This window comes from Corvus kubaryi, unplaced genomic scaffold (genome assembly GCF_017639235.1).
Source record: "Corvus kubaryi isolate FWS band 111438036 unplaced genomic scaffold, C.kubaryi_AGA036_p1.0 split3-37304, whole genome shotgun sequence".
NCBI lineage: Eukaryota > Metazoa > Chordata > Aves > Passeriformes > Corvidae > Corvus > Corvus kubaryi.
In genome coordinates this window covers 2,956,707-2,962,706 of record NW_024582087.1, presented here as the reverse complement: position 1 = coordinate 2,962,706, position 6,000 = coordinate 2,956,707, and positions in this window count along the sequence as shown.

The following is a 6,000-nucleotide window of genomic DNA, read 5'->3' as shown; positions in this document are numbered from 1 at the left end:
CGCAATGCCACCGGGCCGTGTCTGCGGGTGACAACGGTGGCACCCCTAACTGGCACCACGGCCCTGCCCTGCTTCCCATGCCCACCACGCACAGGCTGCTGTTGGGGCACGGCTTGGCTGCATTGCTGGGCTCAGGGATGGGAGATGCCCTGAGTGTTCCTGAGGTGGGTGGGATGTCCCACGGGTGGCTGGGACATCCCAGGGGAAGGACATTAGAGGACAGGTGAGGGGTGTGCTGCATCCCATTCCCCAGGGCTCAGGTGTGCTGCAGTCCTCGCTGGATGCTCTGAGGCTCCTGCTCACTGCAAAGAGGCTTTTAATTACTGTCAGTGCTCGAGTCCTGCAGCAAACTGCTCTTTCCTCTCCCCAAAGACGGGCTAGGGGCAAGGCAGGGCTTTGGGCCATTTTCAGGCACAGATTTGTGATCCAAAGGGAAGGACAGAGATCCCAGGAGTACAACATGCACAGTGCAGCTGGTTTTTAACCAACAGGTAACGGGGCACAGGGGCAGCAACTCAATCCCAGAGCTCATGCCCAGAGCTGCCCAAGGCATTTCTGATAAGGAAATCCTCAGACTGAAAATCTCTTCTCTCCACAATTGTGGCCACTGGAGCTGTGTTTGGACACACTCAATCTGCACAAGGCCACCCCTCCTTCCGTAAGTAATCTGCCTTTAAAACAACATCTATGAAACCACAGCAAAAGCAATACCCTATTTGGTCAAGTGGAGTATATTTTCTTCCCCACGTTCCTGGCAAAATGAAGGCACTTGGATAAAGTTGAAAAAAAACAAAAAAAAAAGACAGTGAGGTTGTGCTTTAAATTAGCATTAATTTACAAAGCCCAGACAGACCCGCTAAACAAATTGTGCCCATTAATATATTAACAACAGATTTTCCCTACTGCTCCTTTGGGTCCGGAGCCTGAACAGGGGCCGGTGATTAAGGCTTTTTTAATTCTAAGAGCCTCAATGACCGAGTTGGACCCGCGTGCACCCACGGCCGCCTGCGCTGGGAGGGTGTCAGAGTGACCTCAATAAAGTAGGTGACCGCGGCACCTCTAATCCCCTCTTTTAATTGATTACTCTCACCCAGCCCCTGAGGCCATGAGAATGGGGGACCCACCCCCTATAGATTAGCACCCTTTAGTTTACAGATCAGCCACTTTTTCAGTCCTTTGCCCTGCAGCAATGCATGAAAATAACACTAATCTCATTAAGGACAGAAGGGAGCCCTTCAAAGTTTATTAATAATGGGAGCAGACAGCGAAAGAGTCAGGCTCTGGGTCAGATTTCAAAGCCAGAAAGTGGCAGGAGCTTTCCAAGGGCCTGATTTTGCCAGGGAGGAGGGTTTTTGCCATATTTCCAGCCGGGTCTGGAGGTGCTGGTGATGGCTCTGAGGAGCACTGGGGTTGCTGAGCACCTGGGACCAGGTATGGCTGGGAAGGGATGCGCAGTGCCCACCACTGGTTTGGCTGCTTGGGAACTGGTCCAAGCTCTGCTTCACTGCACAGGACTGTCTTCCCTGTAACCCCCAGCTGAAGAATCTCTTAAATGATGGCAAGATCTCATCACCTTGAAGGAGACCTGGCAAACAAGACCTTAAGCTTTAAACACCAGAATGAAGAGGTTCACATTAAAAAGGAGAATAATAATTTCAAGGCCAAAGCAGCATCCTAGCCCTGGTGTTGGTGTTTTAGGTGGAATTGAAGAGCAAAACAGTCCCTGAGAGCTGATGGCTGTGGGGTTGTGACCCTGGAGTGGGGCACAGGCTGCCCATGTCTGCTGTCTGGGGGAAGTGTGTCTCGAAGGGCCACTGGCACTTGGCGCTGGGCTTGTTTCACCTTCCTCTTCCTCAGTGTGGGATGAGAGAAAAAAACACCTTTCAGCTCAGAGGTGTGAGACTCTGTAAATGCCGTGAACAAGCTGTTAGAGGTTATGAGAGATCACCCAATTTCTCCCAAGCTGCCTGAATCCCTCAACAAAGTCCATGAATTCTTAAAGCACATTCCATGTGCAGGGTCCCCAGCTGAGATGCACTTTTAGGGATGAGCCCTGATTTACTCCCTGGCTTCAAACAAGAGATGATGGCACGAATGCTTTGGCAGAAGCCGGATCTCGGTGCTGCCACACCTGAACTCCACCTCTGTGATTTCCCAAGCATCCTGAGGGATTGGAGTATTGGGACCCTTGACCCCTCCTGTGGAATGCTCTAAATCCCAGGGGATTTGCAGAGCTCCCGGTAGACACCTCACCTGTGAGAGGGCTGAACACAGACGGGGAATTCCCTCCCACAACCAGCAGCGTGGGGATCCCATGGCTCGGGAGCTTGGGATGAAACTAAACTGGCATCCTTTTGTCACCTGGAAGTGAGGAGAGAAGCAGCTCATGGACCACGTGTCAGGAGCTGCCCCAAACCCATGGGGCTAAACCCACCAACACCCCAACAGGGCTGGATTTTGGGATGGGTGTCTGGGCTGTAACAGCAAGGGTTTGAGGGGGGCTTGGTGAGAGGATGAGCCAGATCGAGAGGAGGGAGGGTCCTAGGCTGCGATCCCTCCAGGCCTAACCTAATCACCATCGCTCTGCATTATTACCCTGCCTAACGTGGCATGCTTTTAAATAAAATATGCAAAGATTTCTCAAATTATTTCCCCGGGGCAAGTGCGTTTTCTATCTTCGCTCGTGCATGTTAATCTGAAAAATGCAAATTCCACACACACCCCCATCTGTTGGGGCTCGGCCATTTATTAACTTTTTTTTTAATGCAAAATGTTTCTTTCTTTTATATATATATATGAAAAAGCAATGAGTTTTGTTATCTCTGCCCCTATTTTATTTAATTTAGAGAAAACAGGTTTTAATGGGTAAAAAAAAAAATGATAATAATAAAATGGCCCTGAGGTGCTGAGAAATTCAACTCACTCAGCACTGGAGTTTTAATCAGAGATTGGTGTTGGGCAGGATTACGGCTTGAAGAAGGCTGGGCCTGTTTTAAGAAGAAATGCTGATGTTGAGGGGACAAGATTTACTTATTTATTTATCCAGGATGACTTTAGTATTCAAGCCTGAGCCAACAGCACATCTTGAGAGACTGACAGCTCCCCTGTGGCTGCCTGGACTTTGGTGGCACTTCCCCAGGCTGCAGGGCTGTCCCTGTCCCAATCCTTTCCTGCCCAGGGGTGACAGTCCCAGGCTCCCCAGAGCAGCACGTGGGCAGTGCCCTCATCTCCATCATTAGGGGTCCTTTGCAAAATCATTAGAAATATCAAGAAAAAAGCAACCACAGACAAAAAACGGGGAAAAGGAGGATCCCAGCGCCATGTTTTCCCTGACAAGAACCCGATGTGACAGAGCTCGGCGTGCTGAGCGTAATTGGCAGCCTCTGCCCAGGAGAGGCCCATGGACAAACTTGCTCCAGGACGTGAGGATGCCCCATCCCTGAGCCCGCGGGTCCCCACGGCGGGGGGCGAACGGGGACCGCGGCTCTGGCACGGCTGCCGTGGGGAGCATCAGCCTTCACCTGAGTAATGAGACAAAACCCAGGGAAAACACACATGAAAAGGAAGGGAAAGAGAAACTCTTAGGAAATAAGATCAAAGTCCTGCCTTCAAAAACGTTGTCCTGCAGCTACGAAGAAACCCAGATCGCCCTAATTGCGGCAGCCGTGTGCAGCGCTCGGCAGAGTGCTGGAGTGGGGGACGGGTTGGGGGGGATCCAGAGGTCCCAGCACCCAGCTGGGAGGGACAGGAGCGTAATGGGGACATGCTGGACTTGCTGGTTTTATTTTTGGAGTAGTCCTGTCCCTGCTCCCACAGGCCCATGTAGCTCAGCAGTGATTTCTGAATGAGAACTGTAGTGCGGGTCCTCACATGAAGGAGCAGAGGGAAGCTGCTGGCTCGGGACACATCACACATTGCACTTAATACAATTGTATTAAATAAAATCGTATTAATATTTATTATATAAATACAATATTTTATTAATATTGTTCCCACTAGACATTTGAAAGAGAAACATTGGATTAACTGATGGTCAACTGCTTGGACACAGAGAATTGGTTTATGCAGGGCAAATGGTTGCAGAAAAGGAGCTGCACTGGAAAAAAATGTCTCTCTTTTGGAAAACTGCAAAGAAACTCCAGAATTGAGGCTTGCCCATGCTCCCTGTGCAACTTCCCAAAGAAGCAATGGAACAGAGGGAACTCCAGTCATGGAATGTTGGGGGCCAAGGGATGCCCAGGAGTGTTCTGGACACAGGGGAGCCACTGTCCTGGGCTGGCCCTTGCCAATCTCCCATTTATTGCCATGTTCAGGGCACAGACGGGCTCTGCAGGCAGACACTGCTGCCTTTCCATGGGGCTGCTGCAGGGATGGATGAGCTGGCAGGTTTGCCTCCTCTCACCCCTTTCCAGCAGTTGCTCCCTATCCTTCTCTCTGCCATAGTCCCGGAACACTGAGGTCCTACAGCACCCAGGCAGCTTCTGGTCCCCAAGGGGACATGGAGGGAGTCACAGCCTCAACCCAGCCCGACCCCTGCAATGGGTGCAGAGTACCCGGGTCTCTGCCATGGCACAGGGAAGCAGCTGGCTGGCCCTTTAAAGCCTTTTTTTTCCTCTCTTGTTAAAAGATGTCTGGGAGGGGAGCTGCCAATCTGAAAAATGATCCTTCCTTTTTTCCATTTTCTTCCTTCTCTCCTTCTAGCTTGTGCTCATCTGTTCAGGTGAACCGCAGGCACATTCATTAAATCTCTGTCTTTGACACCTCAGCTGCTTTGGAGCCCTGGGCTGCTCTTTCTCTTTTCTTTCTGTGTTTTTTTCCTGTTCCCCATCTCTGAGCCCGCCTGATCAGCACACTAAGGCAGCGAGAGCGAGCTGCAGAATCGTTAACGAAGCACAAGTCCGCTGGTGAGGTGCTGAGTGGCTGGTTTTGCAGAGGGTGTTGGGGGCACCCACTGTCCCTGCTCGTGGACAGGGAGCACTGGGGCACTGTGAGGTGCCACCGCTGGCACTAGGGTGGCACAGAGGGAGATGAGCACAGTGTCAGCACAGCCTGCATCCAGCCAGCGCCCCAGGGCTGCGGCCGGCAGCCAAGGGCTTGGCTCACTCCACTGTCCTCAGTCCCACTAAATCCTGTTACTCCATGCAGGAACGGCTTCCCTGCTCCCCAGGCCTCCCTGGCTCCCCAAATCCTCCCAGGGTTCACCCTCATGCACCCATTTCTTGCCTGTCCCATAAGTCCCATCCTGACAGGGAGGCACCGATGGCTCATCTCGCCACAGATTTGCTGCTTGGCCAAGAGGGACAGAGCCCATCTACAGCAGCTGCCTCTGGATCAGCTTCTGATGCTGACTGGGGCTGGAGGAGAGAGATAACCTGCCCGGCTGCCGCCAGGAAGGATTTGGCCTCAGCTGTGCTGGCCCCTGGCCGGGTACCTGCCAACTGCTCCCAGCCCTGGAAGCCCCAGCACCAAGCAGTGAAGGTGGTGGGGATGAGATGCTCTCCATGGCCTTTGCCCGTGGGCTCAGGACAAAGGGGCAGGAGCAGGAAGGATCCCTTTGGTAGAGGCAGAGCCCCGGCAATGAGGAGGATGGCAGAAGGACTGGGGCTGGACCCAACACCTCAGGAAAGCACGTGTCCAAATCTCTCTCTGGGATGCAGTGCTTGCACGCAGGGCAGGGCAGTGTGTCCTGCAGGAAGGGGACAGCCTGGTGTGGAGAACGGGGCTGAACAGCGAGTGGCTCCAGGAGGCTCAGCAGGACTGGGACTGTAAAGATGCGAATTCCTGCAGAGTTTTGTTAGCGGGATCGGCGCGCAGCCTGGTGCCCTGCTCCGAATTAATTATCCGCTGACACGATTTCGCTTCTTTCCCTTTGTGTTATTTTAATTAACAGAGATCTCCTCCAAGCAAGCCAGCTGTCATGTAAATTGTAAAACTGTCAGCATGTACAGGAACTTAACAGGGACTGGAAAAAAGCCTTGCACAAAGGGATGTGCTACTTTC